Below are 22,687 nucleotides of genomic sequence, written 5' to 3'. Positions count from 1 at the left end.
TACATCCGCCCCTGCCCAGTTACCAGCCGTCAGCTGCGTAGAAAAAGATCCTGGTATATAAAGTAATACCAAAAAAAAATCTAACAACAGCTTATCAAGGTTAAACGTGCTGCTGTTGTTCAGCCGCTGGTTTCCTCTCTCTAGTGCAAAGTGGGCAAAAAACAAACAAGAGAGAGCAAGTGTTGTGAGGAGCTTTTGTGATATTTAATGGATCGGATTACATTTTTTATTTCTCTCCGATATCCGATCCAGTAATTTACGTCAGTATCGGACCGATACGTAATATCGGATCGGTCCATCTCTAGTTTAGAGTATACAGTTAATGTACCGTGTCAAACATTTGAATTTCACCTTCACAGTAAAGCAAAAATAGGGTTAGCAAACTCTAAGTCTTGTTTTGGCTAATCACGCATACTAGGCATCTGACAGGATACATGTCCGCTCCATATTTACAGAAAGCATCTGTAATGCATGTTGACTGCATCCAGACGTAGAATTGGAACATACTGACTGACTTTTCAATTCAACTCTGTTGGGTTTTTCTCTTGTTGTGATTTGATGCTTTATAAAAAATCATATGGACCCATATGAGCAAGCACTCTGGCGACAGTGGGAGGGGAAAAACTCCCTTTTATGAGGAAGAAACCTCCGGCAGAAACTGACTCAGGGAGGGGCGGCCACCTGCCATGACCAGTGGTGAGAGAAGACAAGAAGTTTAAAAAAAAAAAAAATGCTTATGACAAAAAACCATGTTTGAAGCAAGTAATAATGTCAAATATTATACTAAACTATTTATAATGCATGGATTTTTTTTTAATTAAAAACCTCTGCCCATGTCTTTTGCTTTTAAATTAAAACTTAAGTTCTCCATTTGAACATGAAATGATAAATGAAGTGTGAATAAACACAAATACAGTACAAGAATACAAAAAAATGTTTAAAAAAAAAAAAGGAAATAAATACAGGGAGGAAAAACGTGTTTGTACTTTGTTTCCCTTCTCTTCCCCCCATAATAAAATGTTCCACAGTCTTGAATACTAACGTACAGCAGAGAGTTGGTCTAGCATTCAAGTGTTACAGCAGAATAGCAGCTTCACAGGGATTATCAAGAGGACAAATACTTGCATTTGATATATAACAGGATAAAGGAGCTGACAGACTTCAAAGTGTGCTTCTATCTCTTACAATGCATGTGTCAACATTAGAGAGAAATGCTGAAACAGGATATTAATGCAACTTACCACTGTCACATACTTTGAAGGATAATCACTGAATTATTTTTTTTAGAAATTTTTTTTTCTCCTCCATGTGGATTAAGATGTGCTCAGAACTCCTTGGCTAATCCCCATGTATTAAATATCTTTACACACAAATTATTGAGCTAAACTATAGTTGTTGGTCATGTTCACTAAGTGCAGTGGTTGTAATGTGAAATACTGAATGTTAGCCCGTGCAGTCAAAGGAAAGGAAAAGTGGTGTGGTACAAAGTCTTGGATTAAAGCTGAGCAGGATAAATACTCAACCACACACTAAACCTGCAATCTTGGAAATGATTTTCATCTCTATAGGTAGCTACGCCCAAATCCTGCTTCCCCTGCTCTCCACCTATATCTGAGAAAATTATACCAAACCCTGCAGAAAATTGTAAAGCAATATCATAAATAAAGTGTTTTAGAGATTTTAAGGTTTGTTTCTTGGATCACAATACTTTTTCTGACTCAATAATACAATTCAGTGACAGTGTAAAACATTTTCCTACATGGGAAAGCACTGGTGAACCGTTTGAGGTACCTGAGCAAGTCAGACTGGGTGTCAGAATATCTTTTCCAGTAGTTTCACTTTCACCTCCTGGGGCTCACTTCAATCAGCCTCCTAATTGTCTGATTATCGTGCTGATTCTAAGCAAAATACATTTCAGGGAGCCATGAAATCAACAGCATCTGGCTCCATCAATGGAAATAATTTCCCCCCTTTTTATGATGATTATATTGTTTTGAGCAGCCTTCAGCCCACGGCATGTTTAAATATGTGCAGCGCTTAACAGGATGGGTTATGCAGCACAGGCAACCGCAAAGATTTTGGCAGAATGTTTGCTAGACTGTCTACATTTATAAGCGCGTCAGTTATAATTTATAATTTATCTGTGGTGATTTTAATATTGATTTGCTAAATCCAACAAGGTTAAAAGCCATTGATGACTTTACTGACACGATGTACAGCTTATCACTATATCCAACAATAACAAAGCCAAGCAGAATAACTTCACATAGCGCCACTATTATTGACAACATTTTTACTAATGTCATGGATTTCCAAATTAATAGTGGCCTGCTTGTCTGTGATATAACTGACCACTTACCAGTTTTTACTTTGTGTGACTGTGATTTTTAAAAAAATAGATACCAAGATCATGATAGCATAGCGAACAATAAATGAAGAAGCAATTCATGCCTTCAATTTCGATTTAGCACAACAAGATTGGAATTCGGTGTATGAAGAGTCAGATGTGGACAAGGCTTATGATAATTTTCTAGATATTTTTACTATGTGGTACAATAAACATTGTCCTGTAAACGAACACATGACAAAGAAAAAAAAGATAAAAAGTCCTTGGCTCACAAAAGGAATTATTAATGCTTGCAAAAAGAAAAACAATCTGTATAAACAGTTCATCAAAGTAAAAACAAAAGAAGTGGAACAAAGATATAAAGCATATAGAAATAAATTGACTGATATTATAAGAACGAGCAAACAACTTTATTATAGAAGAAGATTATATGAAAATAAAAACAATATAAAAGGAACTTGGGATGTGTTAAACAACTTAATTAAACAAGGATCTTCTGGAACATCATATCCTGAATATTTTACTGATGCAAATGGTGAAAATCACAACATGAGTAATATTGTCGATGGGTTCAATAAATTCTTCATAAATGTTGGCCCTGAACTAGCAGCAGACATCCCGTGTCATAAAAATGAAAATATCAGTAATATAAAATCAAATCCCTTTTCACTGTTCCTCTCAGCTACAAATGAGCAAGAAGTAATAAATATCACATTAAAATGTAAAAGTAAGTCTTCAATGGATTATCATGACATAAATATGTCTGTAGTTAAACAGGTTATTCTGAATATTGCTAGTCCCTTAACATATATCTGTAATTTATCATTTCAGTCTGGTTGTTTTCCAAAAAAAATGAAAATTGCGAAAGTAATACCACTATATAAAAGTAATGACAAACACAGTTTTACCAATTATAGGCCTATTTCTCTACTGCCTCAATTCTCAAAAATTCTAGAAAAACCTTTTTAATTCAAGATTAGAAAAATTCCTTGAAAAACATCAAATAATAAATGTTGGTCAGTATGGTTTCAGAACGCAAAGAACCACTTCAATGGCGATAATTGAGGCAGTAGAAGAAATTACTGATACACTGGATAAAAATAAATATGCAGTTGGTATTTTTGTTGATCTCAAAAAGGCCTTCGACACAATCAATCACTCAATATTATTGGATAAATTGGAAAGATATGGTATTCGAGGGAAAGCTGGTAACTGGTTAAAAAGTTACCTAACGGGTCGGGAACAATATGTTAGCATTGGGCATTACCATTCAGAGAAACTTGGTATTACATGTGGTGTTCCCCAAGGGTCAGTGTTGGGACCAAAACTTTTCAATGTATACATAAATGATATTTTTGATGTTTCTCAAGTACTTAAACTCATACTGTTCGCAGATGACACCAACATATTTTTCAGTAGCGATGATTATACTGATCTTGTAATGACCGTAAACAGGGAGCTAAAATTAATAAAAAAAATGGATGGACATAAATAAATTATCATTAAATATAAATAAAACTAAAGCAATGTTTTTTGGTAATTTAAAATATAATGTAGAATTACCAATTATCATTGAAGGTGTACCAATTGATGATGTGAGTGAAAACAAATTTTTGGGAGTCGTAATTGATAATAAAATTTCATGGAAACCCCACGTCAGACACATAAAAACCAAAATTTCCAGAAGCCTCGCAGTTTTGAACAAAGTGAAACAATTCCTTGATAAAGATGCACTTCGTACTCTGTACTGTACCCTGGTTCTTCCACATCTTACATATTGTGTGGAAGTGTGGGGAAATACATATAAAAATACAACTAATCCATTAGTCACAGTACAGAAACAAGCACTGCGTATTATTCACAAGGCTGGTTATCTAGATCATACTCACAAACTCTTTCTTCAGGCAAAGTTACTTAAATTCCAGGATCTGGTTAATTACAATACATCCATAATTTTGTATAAAGCTTTTACTAAACTTTTACCGGCAAATTTACAAACTAGATTTGAAATTCGAGAAAAGGTTTATAATGTGAGAGGCTTTGGAGAATTCAAATTACCCAGAACTCGAACAACCCGTAAAGGTTTTTGTGTGTCTGTATGTGGTGTGAAAATCTGGAACAGTCTGAGTTTACAATTGAAACAATGCAAAAATATTCATAGATTTAAATTTCTCTACAAACAGTTGGTCTGGTCACAGTATACTCAATGATGCTTTTAGTGTGCTCTGTAATGTCTGTTCTCTTACCATTGCTGGTATGGATTCCAAAAAAAAAAAAGTGTGCGTATGTATGTACATATATGTACATGTGTGTGTACGTATATGTATGTGTGTTTGTTACTTGTAGTTATTACTGCCTGTTACCTGTGGTAATGCAATTTATAATTTATATATTCTGTATTCAGTTATGAAGGCTCTAATTGTTGTTTGCGAGCTGCCGTTTAGATGCTTGTATGTGCCCAGGGCTGTTGATGGGTCTGTATGCAATGATGGGCGTAGCTGCGGGAAGTTTGTTTTTTTTGTTGATGAGTGAGTATAGGGGTGGGATTTAATAAGTTTTCTTCGTCCCACTCCTTTTTCAGGCAATTTTTGTTTTTTGTTTTGTGCATTTTATGTTCAATATAGGTATTTGTTGTGCCTGAAAATGAACAAATAAATGAAATGAAATGAAATGAATGAATTTTGTGCATGAACTTAACTGGGATAATATAATGAAAAGTACTGCATTGACAAAGTATGCCAAACCAAATGTTTCTACGATAGTTTTAAAGGATAAAGATATCAACAATCACCAAATATTTGATATTTTTCTATAACAAATCCAATGTGGGTTAACTGGTTTTAATGGATTTGATCCAACTACTGTACAGTAGTAGGACAGTTTTTTCTATAGCCAAAGGCCCATATGAGCAAGAACATTTAAATACAACAATACAAACAAAATAAATAGTACAGAAAGATGTATTACATTACAAATATCTGTATCTGCAAACAAAAGCATATTGGCAAAAAAGCTCCTTCTGCAAATATTTCTGATTTTTCCTAGTGGCAACCTCAAGGGCTGAAAAATGAAGCCAATCCCAAAGTGCCAGAAACGACATCTCTAGAGGCCACTTAAGGTTGGCTCCAAAAGGGAGTCAATCCCCTACACTGCCATATTAAAATCCTGAACTAGGCAGCACTGAGAAGAATATTGAGAACCCTTTGCAAAATAAATAAATAAATGTGTATGTGTGTGTGTATACACAAAACAAAAACCACCAGAAAACTTTGTGTGTGTTGCTATTGTCCAGAATTTAGCAGTCTATTGGCTGTGTGGAAGAAGCTGGTTTGGGATTGGAGCCTGTACCACCTCCCAGAGGGAAACACAGTGAATTGTTTGTGGTTTGGAAAGGAGTCATTTATGATGTAGTGGGCCTTCTTCACACTGCTCTTCCAGGATCCCAGGGTTTGTTTGTTTGTTTGTTTTTTATTATACATACAGGCATGAATATCAGCTATGGGATATTTGGTTAAATATCCCTTAGCACAGCGGTCGCCAACCTTTTTTGCGCCACGGAACGGTTTATGCCCGACAATATTTTCACGGACCGGCCTTTAAGGTGTCGCGGATAAATACAACAAAATAAAACTAGTACCGGTACCGAAAAAAAGATTTATTCATAACACACGTGAAAAGACTCAGGAAAACCGAGTTAACAATAAAAACAATAACAAAAAAACCCTGAAAACCGATAAAAACCCTGAAAACCATACATTTCAGACCTGGGCCTCAACTCTTGCGGCCCGGTACCAAACTACTCACGGACCGGTACCGGTCCAAGGCCCGGAGGTTGGGGACCGCTGCCTTAGCAGGTTGCACCTTGACCAGATGCCTTTGGTGCCCATCAACAAGCTTCTGTCTTCTAGTTTTGACAAGACATTTTCAGAATCAGAATGGGGTTTATTGCCAAATGTTGAGCAGGTTTACAACATTAGGAAATTGCTGCGGTGCTTCAGTGCAAACATTTTAACACTCTGCTTATGAGTATGCCTCTTGCCAAAAAACCAACCAATTTAAAATAACTCTACCAATTTGGCCAAGAAAAGGCCATTCAAGAACCTTAATGTTAGCCTGTTTTATTCATTCCAAAACCAATGGTGATGTGTGTTTGATATCACTGTCCTGTTGTTCGGGGATGGGGAAGAACGATCAGCCACCTTGACTTCTCCCACAATTGGTGGTACTTCAATCTTTACATACTTTTTCTTCTACTTTTGTTCTCTCTAAACATCAAACAACTTAAAAAAATATATCTCTGTCTCCTCTTTTATTCATGGGAACTGGAAAACTCAATCGCAGTGACTCGACTGGTCCTGTAAACAACTTGAATTTAATAAGACCTCGGCAGAGCCAATCGTTTTTGCACGTAATCACACCCGCTGATGACACTGCAGGAGATGAAACACTTTAAAACGCAGAAAGATAAAACAAAATGACGGACCAATATGGTGGAAGAGATGTTGGAAAACGCAGAAGAGATGCACCTCAATTCAGTATGGCAGAGATGGAGAACAGGCGTCTGTCGCCTGCTGCTAATAGCTAATGTTTTGGCCTCCTGCTGAGAGCTCACCCACTGCATTCGATTTCACAGCATCGGCTTTCTGTCTATGTCAAACACCAGACAGCAGAACACAGGGTGGGTCAAAACACATATCAGTGAACTACTGTTCTATCCTCAGAACAAAAAGGGCCAGCTAGAGAGCGACGGCCACAGCAAAAGAGACTCTTGACTTGTCACCTCACAGAGGAGAGAAATACAAACATTTTCCACCAGTTTATAGGGCCTGTTTGTTGCCTGTAGTCTCAGGCAATGTTACACTGAGCTGAAGAAGGTAAACAAGAGGGCTGAAGTGAGTACAGGGAAACAAGCAACAAAGAAAAATTAGTGACACAGCAATACGTGATTATGTGAAATCAGACTGAAACACTGCTGTGAAATGTTCCTGAGGCCTGAACATAATTTTATGTTTCTGGTGTTTCTGTTGATTCAGAAAGGGCTCTCAATAAACTTGTTTTAATGGATGCTTAAAAGAAGCCAATTTAATGGCATATTTTTCACTAATGGGTCCGTTGAGTCATTTAGTCTCCTCTTTAAAAAACAAACATTTTCTGAAAAGAGGAGAAAGACAACAATTTAGTTGCCAAGTGTCACAATAGAAGCAGCCAGACAACATAGATAAATCTATCTTCTAGTGGTTTATTATTCTAATTATGATGTTCTAGTCTTTTAAAATCCCCCCGCTACAGTTTTGTACTTCTGTCTTCTGTAAGGTCAATAAGGAGTCCCTAATCTTTTTGGTCATAGGTGCTAATCTTGCTGCTCAGTTGTCTTCATCACTTTTGTTCTCCCATGCTGTCAACACCACTCTCTTTTCCAATAATCTATCTGCCCATGTGCTTCACTTTACCTTTTGACCATCTATTGCACATCCTTCCTCCTGCCCATCTCCGCCTTATCCATAAAGACCCTGGGGGTGTAAAACCACTATTTCTTACCTTCATCTGAGATTCTCTTCTCTGATGTTGCTTCTCAGCTGATTTTAACTGCCTAAAGGGTTTTTTGGTTATTCGGCAAGCAAATTTTAGCAATAAATGCTGCTGATCTGTCCTCATTATATTGTTGTTCTGGTCAATGCTGCAAATCAATGCAAAGGATTTGCCAAACCTTTGAAGTCTTTAACTACTTTGCTTTGTCAGACTCCTTGTCCTGTCATTGTCCTAAAACAATCCTATTTAAAACAAATATGTAAAACTTAACATACTATAAGAGATATTTATCCTTAAAACCACACCTGAGGCAAGTGTTGGATTTATAGAGATCAGTGGCGTGTGGTGACTCTTACAGAAAGGCAAGCGGAGACAATTTATGGATCATTTTTTCTTCACAAAGTTTTTAACTATTCTTTGCTCAGTTCTCTGTAACTGAGGACTAACGGTAAGACGCCCTGCTGTTTGGAATTTGTCTAATGACTCCCTGTTAACACAATTTACCTATTTACTACAATACAGAATTGAAAAGTTACTTTTATGAGAACTGTAAAAATCACATTTGATTGATCTGTACCTGTTCTAAAAATAACCACTGTTTAGCTAGAGTCTGTTGGGTCATTCGACCCAGCTCATTGTTGATGAAAGAAAGGAGATTAGTCTGATCAGCTTCACAAGCAGGGCAATCCTCTGAATGTGTGGCAAACCCTGGAGGTTCCATGAAATTGGAGACAAATAGGCTGTAGAGAGATGCCAGGAATTCAGAGGTTTACCCAAGCGGTAATATTTCCACAATGAAATCTTATTAGAGTATGCAGGAAATCATGTCTGAATGGACTGCTTTAGTGGTTAGTTTATTGACCCAAATGCCTGATCTTACAACTCTGGCATAAGCTTTCTAAGATGCAATCTGGCTTTAGTTGGTGGTGATTTCCCAAAAAAAACCCTTCCAGTCTTGATGCATTAGAGGTCCAAACAGCTTTAAGAAAATGACTCTTACAGATGAAAGCTACCCTACAATAATACAGTTTTTGTGTTACAGCAAGTGGTGCTCAGGTGTTGGTCTTCCTCAAGAGAATATTGCAAGTTTTTAAACCAGAAATATGTCCTGCAGTTCAGACAGGCAACCCACATTGCAAATCACACACTTGTCTCTCTAACATCCCAAAATTCCAGGACCCCTAAAGACAAAACACCAACATTAACAGTACACTGGAAAGGCTCTAACATCCTACTGCTCTACACTGCTGCTTTTAATAGAACTTCCCAAACTTTTTTCATGTGTGTGTGTGTGTGTGTGTGTGTGTGTGTGTGTGTGTACTTTCACTGTTTTCTTCTCCAAGTTACTATGAGCATATATTCCAGTACCTGCAAGAATCAACTTTGATCACATTGCATACCCCAAGGATGGTCGGCACAAAACAGCCTCGGGATCATATATTAATCATGAGTAAGTTCTATAGATAACATTTCCCTCATCTTGTCAAACCAAAATCTAAAGAAGTGAGAATCTGCCCTCATTATTTTAGGCAAGAAGAAAGAGCGAGCTGAGTGTTTTAACTTGACTGACTGACTAACATTTTAAATGAATGTGTATTTTGTGGGATGATAAAAAAAAAAAACAGAGAGAATACTGGGCTGTCAAAAACACTTGTGCTGCAGAGAATGAGGGAAGTAAAAGCCTTCAATCGACAGAGTGCAGGAGACTCCAAACTTCACAGTACCTACAACTAGGTGTGAGAAGCTTGAAAAGGTGGCATATTGTAAACATTCCTGCATATATTCTCTCTCTCTCATGCACATGGCAAATGCAGAAACACAAGAGACAAATGCTCCAGCCTTGCATTTCAATCTTCTTCCAACACTTGTGGGTAATTAAAAGCAATAAGCAGCAGGTTTTTAAACACAGATTAGGCCTGAAGGTAATTAGGCCCATTGCAGTAATGACTCCCACTGAGTCATGTAGGCAGGATGGTGTGTCAGTCACCCCCTCCCACCATTTCTCCCAAAGTCAACAGCAACTTGTCCTTCTAGTAAACAGCCCTCCAAACACCATCTGTCCTAACCCTTAGCTTTGATTACCTCAGGCCTAAAATGCACCATTTCTCACTTGACTTGGCAAAGCAAAGATTGGCAAAATGAGAGCGAGAATTAGATTAGCCTTTGTTGTCTCCCTTAACAGAAGTTTGTCTTTGGCACTCGAGTGAACACAGTGAGCATAGCTGCACATATGTACAATCAAACTCCGGTTAACACTAAGTGTCCCAACAAGAATAGTAAACACTGAAACATGCGTACAACGCTATTCCACCAATGATCTGCATTAGGGCGATATGGCCTAAAATCCATATTGCAGTAAAATTTGAAGCATGTGCAGTAATGATATATATCGCGATATATTATTTCTTCTGTATGTCAAAATGACTGAACAGCTCAACTTCCGACTGCCTAAACCCAAACCAGGTCCATATGACCGATGTTTATGAGCACCTACTCACACATAGCGCTGACCATCTTAAAAAGTTATTATGGTACGTCTAGTATTAGATAACTAAAACTGGTGCTTTACACAGTCTGTCATTCAATACTGCAGAGATGCCCCACATTACATTACAGGTTTCTCTCAATATGATCCATAGCACACACACAAAACGTGTAGTTCTTCAAAACCTCTAATGGTTTCATCTCCCCATGTTGACAAGTTAAACAACCTTAATTATATCTGTGAAGCAGGACTCCTTCCCAGACTTTTTTTTCCCCCTTCTTGGTGTCAAATTAGAAAACATGCCTGCACTCGTCAGCCACACTATATGTTGTTTGGCTGCTTAATGAGAGCTGGGCGGAAGATGGAAAATGTCCCATCTGTTGTGTGTTTAATGGTTGGATTTCTTGAGCTCTCCTCATACAGGAGGATTGCCAGGATGGAGTAGACAGCACCCATCTGCTGGCCACTGCAGGGAAAAAACAGTTTTTCAGCTCGCATCATCATCATGTCTCTTCACTTTGAGTGCAGCAAAACACTCCAGCAGAGGTCCATCAAAATTATGCAGACAGACTACAGCACACTGCCAAATGCCTAAATGTAGGAGCTTATTATTTATCTTTTTTTGTTTGTTTGTTTTTTGTAATCAAGGAAAAACATAAAATGAGCCGGTTCAACAGGCGCACCATTTTGTGTCGCTATTTAATCACTTTCTATGAAATGATCAGTTCATTGTTACTCTGGTTTTTTTCCATTCCTATAAGAGATTGTATAGCTGCACTGAAAAATGCTCCAAAAGGTCACCTGCAGTCTTTTTTTGGTTCTTTGTTTCTTTGTTTTTTCTTTACTTTTGGTAGCGTTAGAGATTAGGGGAAGAAAACTATATATTGCCACTTGATTATATACTAATTTACAACAGTATCAATACCAGCAGTAGTGTTGTAGTTCACACAGCGCCACTGCAGACAGGCTCACAGCCTCCCTCACTAGCAGCTGAAGTAGTTGACATTCACGGCACTGAGTAACACTTTAAGAGGAATTTTGAGAGGCCAGTAAAGCTCAAATCTCACCAACGCTGAGGTTTAAAACATGTAAAACTGTAAAGTATCATGTATGTGAACCTGGCCGTCACACTTGTTTCTTTTAAATATTAATATTTATTACAACGTGTTTATTGGCAGTTGTCTGAGAGCCATATTCTGCTAACTTATCATTAAGGTAGTGACAAGAAGCTATGGATAATTAAAATATGACTGTAATACTGGAGCTGGGCACCAAACAACATCAATATTGCCCATCTGTAATATTAAGATACAGTTCTAATTTAAAGCATAGCACGATTATTAATGTCTTAAGAAGTGTTGTGTTTTTCTTAAAATCCCAGATTGATGGTGAGAAAAATCTACTGGTAACTACACAGAAAGAGTGGCAGCCTACTTTAACATCTCTCTTTGATCAGCAACAAAAATATGGCCTCAAACAACCTAAAAACACTGTCTTCTTTGTGTTTTTGTTTTGTTTCTTTGCACTGCCTAAAGGAAACTGATCATATACACCTTACAGTTAAATTACCTTTTCAGCTGTTTTTGTTAGATAACTAGTGTTGTCTTTCATTGTTTTGTAATAAGTTTTTTATTTAAAAAAATAATGCCATTGTATCAAAAATGGTATTGAGTATTTTCTTGGGTATCTAGTATCGTGACAGGCCTACACATTATTAGTTTTCAGTGGTAATTCAGCACTATAAGTCCAAATGCAGGGGAAAAGGGGGCTGAGAAGAATTTTAAATCTACACTGTTTTCATCCATATTTCCTTGATAGCAATGTCAACTAAATAAGGATGAAATGAATTTGAGATTGAAATAATGAATGTTATAAATCCTATAATGAATCTTCAAAATGATGAATTTATTTTTTTATCAAAACAAACAAACAAAAAAGGCATTGATGATCACATTTAATAGCTAGGAGGTGGTTCAAGAAATATTGGCCATACTGCATTAATAAATGACTAATTGCTCAGAGAATTTGTTGAATAATTTTCCACCAATTGGCTGGTCATTGAACTGACTACTCATTGTAGCACTACTTGAATGAACACCATGCTTTTTGGGATTTAAGTCAAACAGAACAAGAGAAAAAGGCACAAGGTGGATTCAGACTGGAAACATATTCATATCACCTACAGCACTCGGTTCTCTTCATGTCTGAGGAGTCTAAATTCAAGCTGAAGCTACTGGAGTTTGGCAGGCTTCACTGTTTCACACATGCTAAAACACAGAGAGCAGGTGGGTTTTACAACAAGGAGGGTGTCTGTGCTCTCATCCACAAAGTAGGGCTGAGGCTATTCACATTAGCATTTCATACACAGATAAGCTTGCTTTCTTGCTGCCAGGTAGATTCCCTCATGAGAGGATGAAGTGCGAGAGATTTGGGGGTTTCGCAGATGCTTGCCGCACTGCTTTTCAAGTGCCCACAGAGACTAGCAGGGAGGGTGTTAGGAGCATCAACAGACAAATATGCCACCTCATCATCCAAATAAAGAATAAGCTGGTGATGCAGACGGCAGAGGCAGTGAGAGGAGAGAATAGTCATAGAAACGTGTAAGGAGGTATATGTACAGCGGACTGTGGGCAGACGAGGGCAGTAAAGGTTTCTTTTTTTTTTTTTATATGTACATAACTTTCAGGACTGTCAAAAACTAAAATAACTGTAATATCGTTAACGTAATCTAGCCCTATTTATTATGAATTTGAGAATCTGATTTATGTTCTCTGAATCACCACTGGGGTTTCCTAGATTTCGATTCCTTCAGTTTTCTGTTTATCGTTCCTCCAACAATTACTTTTTCAGTAATTAGAGTGAGACCTGACACATGGTACGTTTTCTTTCACCACCCTGGCTTAATGCAGGTTTCCATGTCTTGATGCAATCTACATTCCTTTTTGTTGAGTTTTATACATTTCTGACTATGGTCTTTAGCTCCTTGGTGTGATGGTTAGCTCTGTTGCCTCATTGCAAAAAAAGATCCTGGGTTCAAATATACCCACTGGGACAGTTTTATGTTGAGTTTGCATGTGCCTGTGCTGCTTCTCTATGCAACTCTAAAGTGGCTGGAGGTTTGATTGTAGTCTTTAATAGTCTGGCAACCTGTCCAGGGGGTACCACACCTTTTTCCCTATGACCGCTGGGATACTCTCTAGCCCTGAATTGCATGGAATGAGTGGAAGAAGATGGATGTATAGAGTTCAGTGTATTCTGTGCTAGGAGATTTGAGTAATACAAGATTATCACTGCTACAATCAACTTTACCCAGGCCCCGTGTTGATGTCTTCAGATCTTATTGTGTACTCAAAAATATTGCAAATTAGATTTCTCGTGATTTATAATCCAGTCGACAAATCTGAAAATGTCTAATGTTGCCTCATGCTCCAAAAGCAAATGTCAGTTTCTCACAAACCTTTTTATTTTCCAGATTCTGGATTTAGTTTTTAATGCATTCTTGCAAAAGAATATCAAATTGGCCTTTTTGGTTTGCTCGTTACAGAGAAATTGGTGGTACTTGGTGCAATGCCACAAATAAAATGCAATGCAAAAAAACAAAAATAATCAAACATCAACTGGATGTCAAGGTTATCGAGCTTAAGATTTGTTCTTGGCATGTTTGGCAACAAAGTGTCTCTCCATGCATTGAAATTAATTGAATGTGCGTGAGTAAGTCAAACTGTCAAACCATGTGCCAGTTTACAAGCTCACACGTACAGTCTTTGTGCTGTGGTAGCAGGCAGATGTTACAAAATGGATGGTTCAATCATGAGTCTTAAAACTACAGGCTGATTACACGCCACGCAACTTGGCTCGAGAACTAACAGTAATGGCAGTGAGTCAGTACAGTCAGTGTTGTGACAGGATAAATTATATTTTTGTTATTTCAGAAATATTACGTATGAATACTTGGGTATAAATACAATTCAAAGTCTAAAATTTAAACTAGGATAAGGAAAAGAGCACGCATGGCACCATTCTTGCTATGTGGGAACAGTAATGTTAAACTCCTCTAAAAGGTGATGTTGGAGTAGAATTGAAGTTTCAATAGCTTGTTAGACTATTTTCTAACTTTAACAATTACCAGGAGTAACTCAAGGGGTGTTAAAATTCCATGTGTTGTCTAACTCTATTGGACAGCCTCCTATGCTTCTCTCGTGTTCCTCAGGCCTGTGAATCAGTATGGATACCCTATCCATCCCCCATCTTGCCCTCTCACTCTCATAAAGCATTGACATGGCCCAATTAACATCTCTTTCGCATGCCAGAAATGCACGTGAAGGGTGAACAGGTCTGACAGACTCAGAGCACACTAATGTTTTATCAGCACCACACACCAGGGTTTCTCCGCTCTGTGACACAGACAACTTACCGACTTGACTCTGTCAGCTCACTACATGACTTCTGAATTAGTCTGCATTCCACCCATCAAGCCATCCCTCCATTTTCTGCCTCTTATTCAAGTCTAGGTCTTGGGGGGTGCAGTCAGAGCAGACCCACTGAGAGTTCAGTCTCCCCTGCCATCTCCTCTAGCTCTTCCTTAGAGACACAAAAGGGTCCCCAAGCCAGTTAAGACACATCTTTTTTCTGTTTCTTGGGTCTGATCTGAGGTCTCATGCCAGTTGGGCATGCCAAACACACCTCACCTTGCAGGGTATGCTTGTGTTGTGTTTATTTTTTATTTTTTTTTGGTGATGAAGAACATTAGCTGTACTTTGGGCCCCTCTATAATGATTTAGCTCGTCTTCCTTGATTAAAGGACGAGTCCATACAGCCTTCAAACACATATCATAGGTATAAGGAGCACACCACTTCAAGGACTTCAAATGTAAACTTGACATATTTTAAACTTTTTGTACCAACTCATTTCATTTTATTACCTAAAACTAAAAAAAGTTTTTCTTTTTTTTTTCCTTCCTCAGTGAGAGTAAAACGGATGTGACGAAACACCTAAACATTGGTAAATACAATCTTATTTGATTAAAGGCTGAAGGCAGTCAACATAGTACTACTAATAATAATACTCCTCTTTACACGACATATTGATGCATTTCTAATTTCATGGTTGTAAATGAAACAACAAGGTTAGAACTATGATTTAGGTCACAGTTAGGGTTTTATACATTGTTAAAAATACACAAAAGAACAAAAGTGCATACTGGTAATACAAAAACATTGATTTTATGATATCAGTCTGTCAACAGGGGCTGATATCTATAATCTTTTTGTTTTGGTCACTCATAGCTCGTGGCGATGGGGTCATGGGTAGAAATGTAGATAAATCATCAGTTTTTGCCTCTTGGCATCGCTCTCCTTTCAACAGAACAAAAGTACATTATCTACATTACTACAAACTGCACAGATCCATCTGTCAATCTTTCAGCCTACTCTTCCCCTGTATGCTCATGAACAGGACCCTGAGGTATTTACCCTGAGTTGTTACTTCCACCTGAGGGTCAGGGTCCGTTGATCGGCGGACAGAGGCAGTTTCACGCAGCTTTAGTACAGTTTTTTGTTTTACGCCGGTTTTTCCCGAAGTCGCAAAAGTATGACGTCACAACATTCTGATTGGTCACTTGCAATGTTGATCCTGGAACAACATTTAGTATGATGATCTGGGAACAAGGATATCACACGAGGATATCAGATCAACCCAATTCTGATGAGGTTTCCACAAACAGCAGATGGATACACTGAAGTTCCAGATGCATCTCTCAGGTCTCATTTCAAGTCTTTGCTGGATTTCTTTTCCCTGTTTCTTAAGGAGATGACTTTCAAATTCTGTTCACTGGTTCTCCATTTGTCCACTCCTCAAATCTTTTAAGAACAGACTGTGACACACACCATGCTGAGAGATGCTAAATTTTCAACTAATAGCTCTTTAGGTATTCCACTTGTTGGTGCAGAAAATTTTATTCCTGTGAAACTGTTATCTTTGTTACTAGCAGCCTGTCACAAAACCATATAATTTGTTTCCATTTTCAACACATTTTCCTAAAGTTGCAACTTAAAATGGGTTCTTTGCTAAACTGTCTGCTATGTGTAGACACAACACTGGTTTATTTCTTGAGCCATTTCTTGAGCCTCGTTTGTGCTTGAATGAGTCATAAGCCGATGTTAAGTGGTTCAACAAACTAAAAAAATCTTTCGACCTTCAGAAAGCCTGAAGATCTATTGCGGAAGACAACTTTAAAAATTACCAGGAAGTCTGAGTGCCTTGTAGAAACATATGAAGAAATGTGGATTGACTCCAGACTTTTACACACTACTGTAGATGGACTGTATTCTTTAAAGTCCTATTAACGCTAAAAAACACAATATGTCTTCAGATGTCTCCTGTTAATGAAAAGAATGTGTTTCGTTCACCGGAGGTTTAATCCCATTTTGGATATAATGAAATGAATAAATGTGCATAAACAGTGTTGAACTGTTCTTGAGCATAATGCTAAATATCAGCCACATTATTAATTTTTGTACTTGGGACTACGTATAATAAAAGATGTAACCAGGTGAATATGGTGAGTGTGACCAAAAAGGCGTATCCACAACACACTCAAGCAAAGAAGAAAATAAAATACTGTGAGGCAGCCTTCAGGATCCCAGTCACAAATGCACAGTGATTACATAATGACAGTTCACCCGTAAGAGCTATGTAATAAAAGGAAAAAAAAAGGAAAGTCTCTGAACAAACCCTAACAAATGTGAAATGGAAATCCAACCCCTCTAATAGTACATTAAGTATTCATGCAGCACATTGGCAATCAAATGGCTCTGTTTTCATGGCTGGCAAAGTCATTCTTCCAATAAAACACTGAACAAATATTCAGACAAAATGCTCTCATATACTTTCCTTTTTTCTCTCTTTTACAGGACACCTATATTTTCATTCATTTATATTTCACTTCATACACTTTTGTCTTCATTTAAATAAAGCATTGTGCAAAAACTGATTTTTAGATGCATTGTTTTTATGTAATTCTCCTTAATGGCACTATACTCATTCTGACAGAACACAAAGCCTGTCTCCTGTACAAGAGACCAGTGTTTCAACTAAATCCTTAAAAGGCATTTTTCAGTGCTTAGAGAGCTGTGAGCTGGGGCTTTTGTCTGCTGAAAGTTAGCAGATGCTGGAGACGGGGAGAAGATGGGGCTCCTGTTAAGATTGGACGAGTCATTTTAAGGATCCTAAAGTTTAAAAGAAGCCAAAAGAATTCCTCCAAAATCGTTCAACGAAAAACTCTGGTTATGGATTCATTCTTTAGCCAAATAGGAACAGGTTTATCATTCACTTTGTGTTACTGAGAAACCACAAAGCAATGGCCTACAGGCTTGCCAATGATCACACTTCCATTTATAGTGGTGAGTGCTCTATAAGGAAATGCTTTACTGCTCTTTCGTCACTGACAGTGAGAGTAGGAGATGAATCATTCTAATGTTGCTCTCCCCCATACAGAAGACACCCATAGTGCAATAATGTCAGGGTGATGCAGACTGCTCGGAGTTCCACTGTAAGCAGTGGAACCCTAAATCAAAATATAGGAAACGCTAGATGCCAACTGACCTGAAATGGCGAGTTAAAAGTAGAAGAAATGATTCAGGCTCTTACTGGTGGGTATTAATGAGCCAGCTTTGTGTTATTGGGTTTTGCTGAATCACTGATTTTTCTTTGCCTTTCTTCTAAGAAAAGGAAGACCAAGGCTCCTCCAGGATTATTTGATCTGAGCCACTGCCACGTATCAGTTAAGCAGTGTGGGCCAAGACCTGATCAACTAACTGTCCATAATTGCAACTTTAATAGCGTGAACAGGAGAGCACAGAAACTTTAGCAAAAGGTGCCTGTTAAGGAATGCTAATGACTATCTTATAACTATCTCACAATGGATGATAGTAAGCACCGATCCTGATTAACTAAACTGGTTAACAAGTGTACAGTAGGCACCTACCATAGGACAATGGATTATATACCAAAATATCAGGAATATGTGATAAAATATGAACTCCAAACAGTATGATATCAGTGAATCCAACAGACTTCACCCCATTTAAATGATTTTCTACAAATCTTAAAACTATTTTACTAAAAAAGCAGTGATGAAACCAGAATGGGTTACAATTCAGCTTGAAAGATGTCTATATTTTATTTTATTTTTTAACTTTGTTCTGCACCTCATTTGCAACAATCATTTTCAATTATATCCTGGTAAAGGTGTCCCCTGGATTCTCTCAGTTCCTTAATTTTTATTAGGGCTGCTTTTTCTCCCTCCATCAGCTGTTCAAATTAGCTATTTCTTTCTTTTTTTTTCTTACTTGTTTCAAATTAATGACTGCTGCCCCTGCCGGGAATTTAAAATACAGTGTTTAGTGCATGATTAACTCTCAATTTGAGAACTCATTTTTGCGTGTATGAATACATTCCCATCAAGGTGTCATGTCGCAGAAGTTTAACAACAAAATCCCATACATCATTTAACACTGCAAGCCACACAATACAGTCACACTGCTGCATTACAAGCAGGGGATTATTTCACCATCCTGGATTTAGAAGAAGATTGCAGTGCTGACAAGACTCGTCAACACTTGCTTTTCCGAATCTATTATTCTTCCTTGAATTATGTTCTTATGTTTTATGTGCTATTGAGCACACATAGGGCGAGTATGACCACCTTTGCTCTCTGGGAAGAGATTGTTTGGAGGCATGATTCATCTTTTAAATGACCTTTTTGTTATTGCTCCAACAGCACATTCAATCCACTGTTCTTATTGCTGTCTAGTCTCCTAGAGATATGACAGAACCTTGGTGTTCAGTTAGACAAACTTATCAAAGAAACGATCAAAACATTGCCTTTCAGAGTTCTTTGTCAAACTAGGTGCAATTTCAGAGAAGGCATTCAAATTATAGGAAAGCTACACTCAGCTACCCCCTGCTAGCCACAAAAAAACTGTGCCAAACTGTTATTTTGTAGCTGCCATGCTGAGTGTTTAAGATGCCTGCTCTGTTACAAACACACTGATAATTGACTGATAATTGCTAAATTTTTCACACTTCAGTTGACACTTGACTTTATGGTAATGTTTGCATAACTCGCATCAAACAAGGATTTCAGTGATTAACATGTTCACTTTGGCCTTGATGCATTTATCACACTATGAACCATATGCATTATACACAGCGTGATATTCAAACACTTACAGATGATTTTAAATGCAGCTTGCTTAAAATCAAATTTGACTGAATGGTGCAATTAGCTCTGGACACTTTGGAGAAAATAAAAATCTTCCATATCAACCAAGAGTGTCTAATGAAGTCAAGTCAGGCTACTTTAGTACATCTGCATTTCACCTTGGATTATTACCAGGCAGGTAATGATCTCTAATGTGCCACTCCATCTTATTGGATAGATGCATCCTACATGATCATCTGGTCTGTTAAATGCTGGAATTACATGATTTGCTCATGTGTGTGTGTGTGTGTGCACGTTTTTAGAAAATGAATTTAACTCCAATCATTCACTCATTATTTCACAGAAGTTCATTATAATTTGTAAAACTTACTATCTGGGCCATGTTACCAGGTAAAAAAAAATATAGGTGTGTGCAGGTTCATGTCAACATCATAGATTTAACACATCTTACTCAGATGAACATGAAACTGAGGCTGATCACCTAAAACTGCGAAGTCAGTCTATCTGCTCCTCTTTAGCTCTTATTTTTTTAGGTATTTTATTTTTGCTAGTGCAGCTGGTGGGTTATGTTTTGCATATGTTGCCATGCTATTCCAGACTCTTCCACTTGCCAGATTAAATTGGGCAGATGACCAGTACATTTCAGATTCAAGCACCAACTCTTAAGGCCTCTTTAGAACCCAGTCAGCTGCCTCAGTTTTGCTTCAACAACATGCATAGAAATGATGATAAAGTTAACACTTGCTGTGTTATGTTCCTGCTATCATTATAACTGGACTTTAAAGGCTGTGATAATTAATTCAAAGCTTAGGTCAGTAATCGTGTGGTGCTCCTGTAACATCTTCTGAAAAATATTCGAAAAATAGGCGATAATGGCTTATCCAGGCAAACACAGAAAGATAAGACTGGCAATTTGTAGCACAGTTCTGCAGAGGGCCTTTCCTTCATGAAATGAATGCAAGTATGTGATGCCTTTTACATACAGATGGTCACTGTTGTCACCAAACTACTGGTCTTCAGTCTGGCTCTGAAACTAATCAATGATGTTTGATTGATTAATTATTGGAGCCACCTATAATGCAGAAGTACGAAGTGAGTGTTGGTAAAAGCTTTCCAAATGTGGGCCTTTAGTGATTTTTGCACCATGGAATACTCTTATGGCCATTTTAAGTCATCTTTCACCATCCTATCAACTAAACCTTTGGCCAAGTATCTGGCAAATGTTTGACAAATTAACTGATACTAAACTACTAAAATAAAGTTGTTTTTCCTCTAATTATATCTAAATTGGCAATTGGAATAGTATCCACTGAGTATTCCCAGGGCCCCAAATAAAGAAAAGGAACATTCGTACACAGAACCTTTTTCATAAGAAACAGGATTTGCATTTCTGTCTACATCAATGTCAGAACTCCAACAGTAACAACCAGATGGTTTCTAATAAAGCCATTCAGTATTCAGCTATGAAGCAAATATCATCCTTTTCCCAGACACTGCAGCCCAAAACATGCCACTGAATTGCATGACACTTGGCATCTTTTTTCTCAAACATTTGCAAACACATCAAAGAGGTGAGGATCCCTGAAAGATGCAGCGCAAGACTGGCAGCTATACAATCCACCCTGTGCTTACCAGGAGCCAATCAACGCAACATTAACAGGGACAGCTAAACAACTGACACTTGCCTTAGGCATTTTTACATTTTTACACACACACACACACACACACACACACACACACACACACACACACACACACACACACGACTGTCAAAGCATCTCCCAGAATTCAGATAACTGAGGCATTCACTCTAAATGCGCCTTTATTTCTGTCTCCCTACAGAGAGACGGGGTCTGGTGCGGAGAGAGAAAGCTCTACTTAGAGAAGCTGCAGTCAATGAGTGGACTCTTGTTTCCTGCAGTGCGCGTAAAATTCAGTCTGGCTACACTGGTGCGGCACACACATCAGAGGTATCGGATAGCCTCCAACTCCCACTCTGTTAGAGCAGCCTGTCCATCATTCATAACTCCACCGAGCCGATGTGTGAAACAACACCCCGGGAGAAAAGACCGAAACGCCTCAGAGCCAAATACACTTCTGATAACCCCAAAAAATGACGTGTGCGCACTCTTTTACTTTTTTCCCCCCACCTTCTTATGTCCGTTTCTTTCCGCCTAATGCTCAATTTCATGCGGGGTGAAGACGCAAACGTGCGCACGGTCAAACTCTGCTTAGAAGCGCGTACTCACACGCGCAAGACCCCCAGGCAATTTATTTACCAGGTCTATGAAGCACAGCAGCGTATACGCGGAGGCACAAGCACGCCACCGAGAGTTAAACGCACACATACAAATGGCAACTTAAAATAGGTTAGACAGCGAAAAAAGCCAGACAAACTTATTTTTCTCTTACCTGTCCACGCGCACCCCCCTGAACCCACATGACAGCTGATTAAGGGCGAAAAGAATGCTCGCGTTTGAGTTTTTTCCCCATCCTCTGCTTTTCTGCGTCTCTTTCAATTCCCTTCCTCTACCACTGTCATCCTCTCCAGGGCAAAGCTTCACAGCGCGGCTTGCAGAGAGCCGACACTCTCCCTTCCTTCCCGTGTGCGTGTGCGCGTATGTGCGAGCGACCGGACGAGAGCCGAGTCGGTGCGTGTGTGCGCATCTCTCCGCCAATGAATCCTCCAATCGTGCCCGGTTACTGAGGCGGCTCAAGTCGAGGAAGGCGCGGGATTGGTCGGTTTTCAGATCAATCCACGGCTCTGAAACTCGCCTCGCAGCGCCCCCCCCCCTCTCCCCCCTCCGCTCCCCCACCTCTCTCCATTATCTCCCTCTCTTCCTCTTCTCCTGTCTTTCTCTGTTAACACGTGATTATGTAAGATAGTGATCAGGAAGCGATACGTTATCCCATTCTCATTTTCTTACACACTCACACATACACACACACAGAGCACCAGACACAGCCTACCTTCCTAGAGCGTCCCAGCAGAATACAGAACACAACGAACACTACTTCATGGCAAGAGAAGGGGTGTACTTGAAACTGGAAAAAAAAATGGCAAATTGAAAGTTTAAAGGCTTTAAAAAGTTACTAAGGGTG

At 38.5% G+C, this 22,687-nt stretch overlaps 1 protein-coding gene across 1 annotated transcript in view; it reads right to left on the bottom strand.

Moving 5' to 3' along the window:
* Positions 1-22,350, bottom strand: part of LOC309714196 (cadherin-18) — a 99,380-nt gene extending 77,030 nt beyond the window's left edge. Inside the window, exon 1 of the mRNA XM_082546456.1 lies at positions 21,998-22,350. The gene's annotated coding sequence lies outside the window, so the exon portion shown is untranslated. The remainder of the gene's footprint in view (positions 1-21,997) is intronic.
* Between the last annotated feature and the right edge of the window lie 337 nt (positions 22,351-22,687).

Source organism: Aulonocara stuartgranti (assembly GCF_965226115.1).
Source record: "Aulonocara stuartgranti genome assembly, chromosome: 9".
NCBI lineage: Eukaryota > Metazoa > Chordata > Actinopteri > Cichliformes > Cichlidae > Aulonocara > Aulonocara stuartgranti.
The sequence above is the reverse complement of the archived record's forward strand: the minus strand, read 5'-3'. Positions and strand labels throughout refer to the sequence as shown.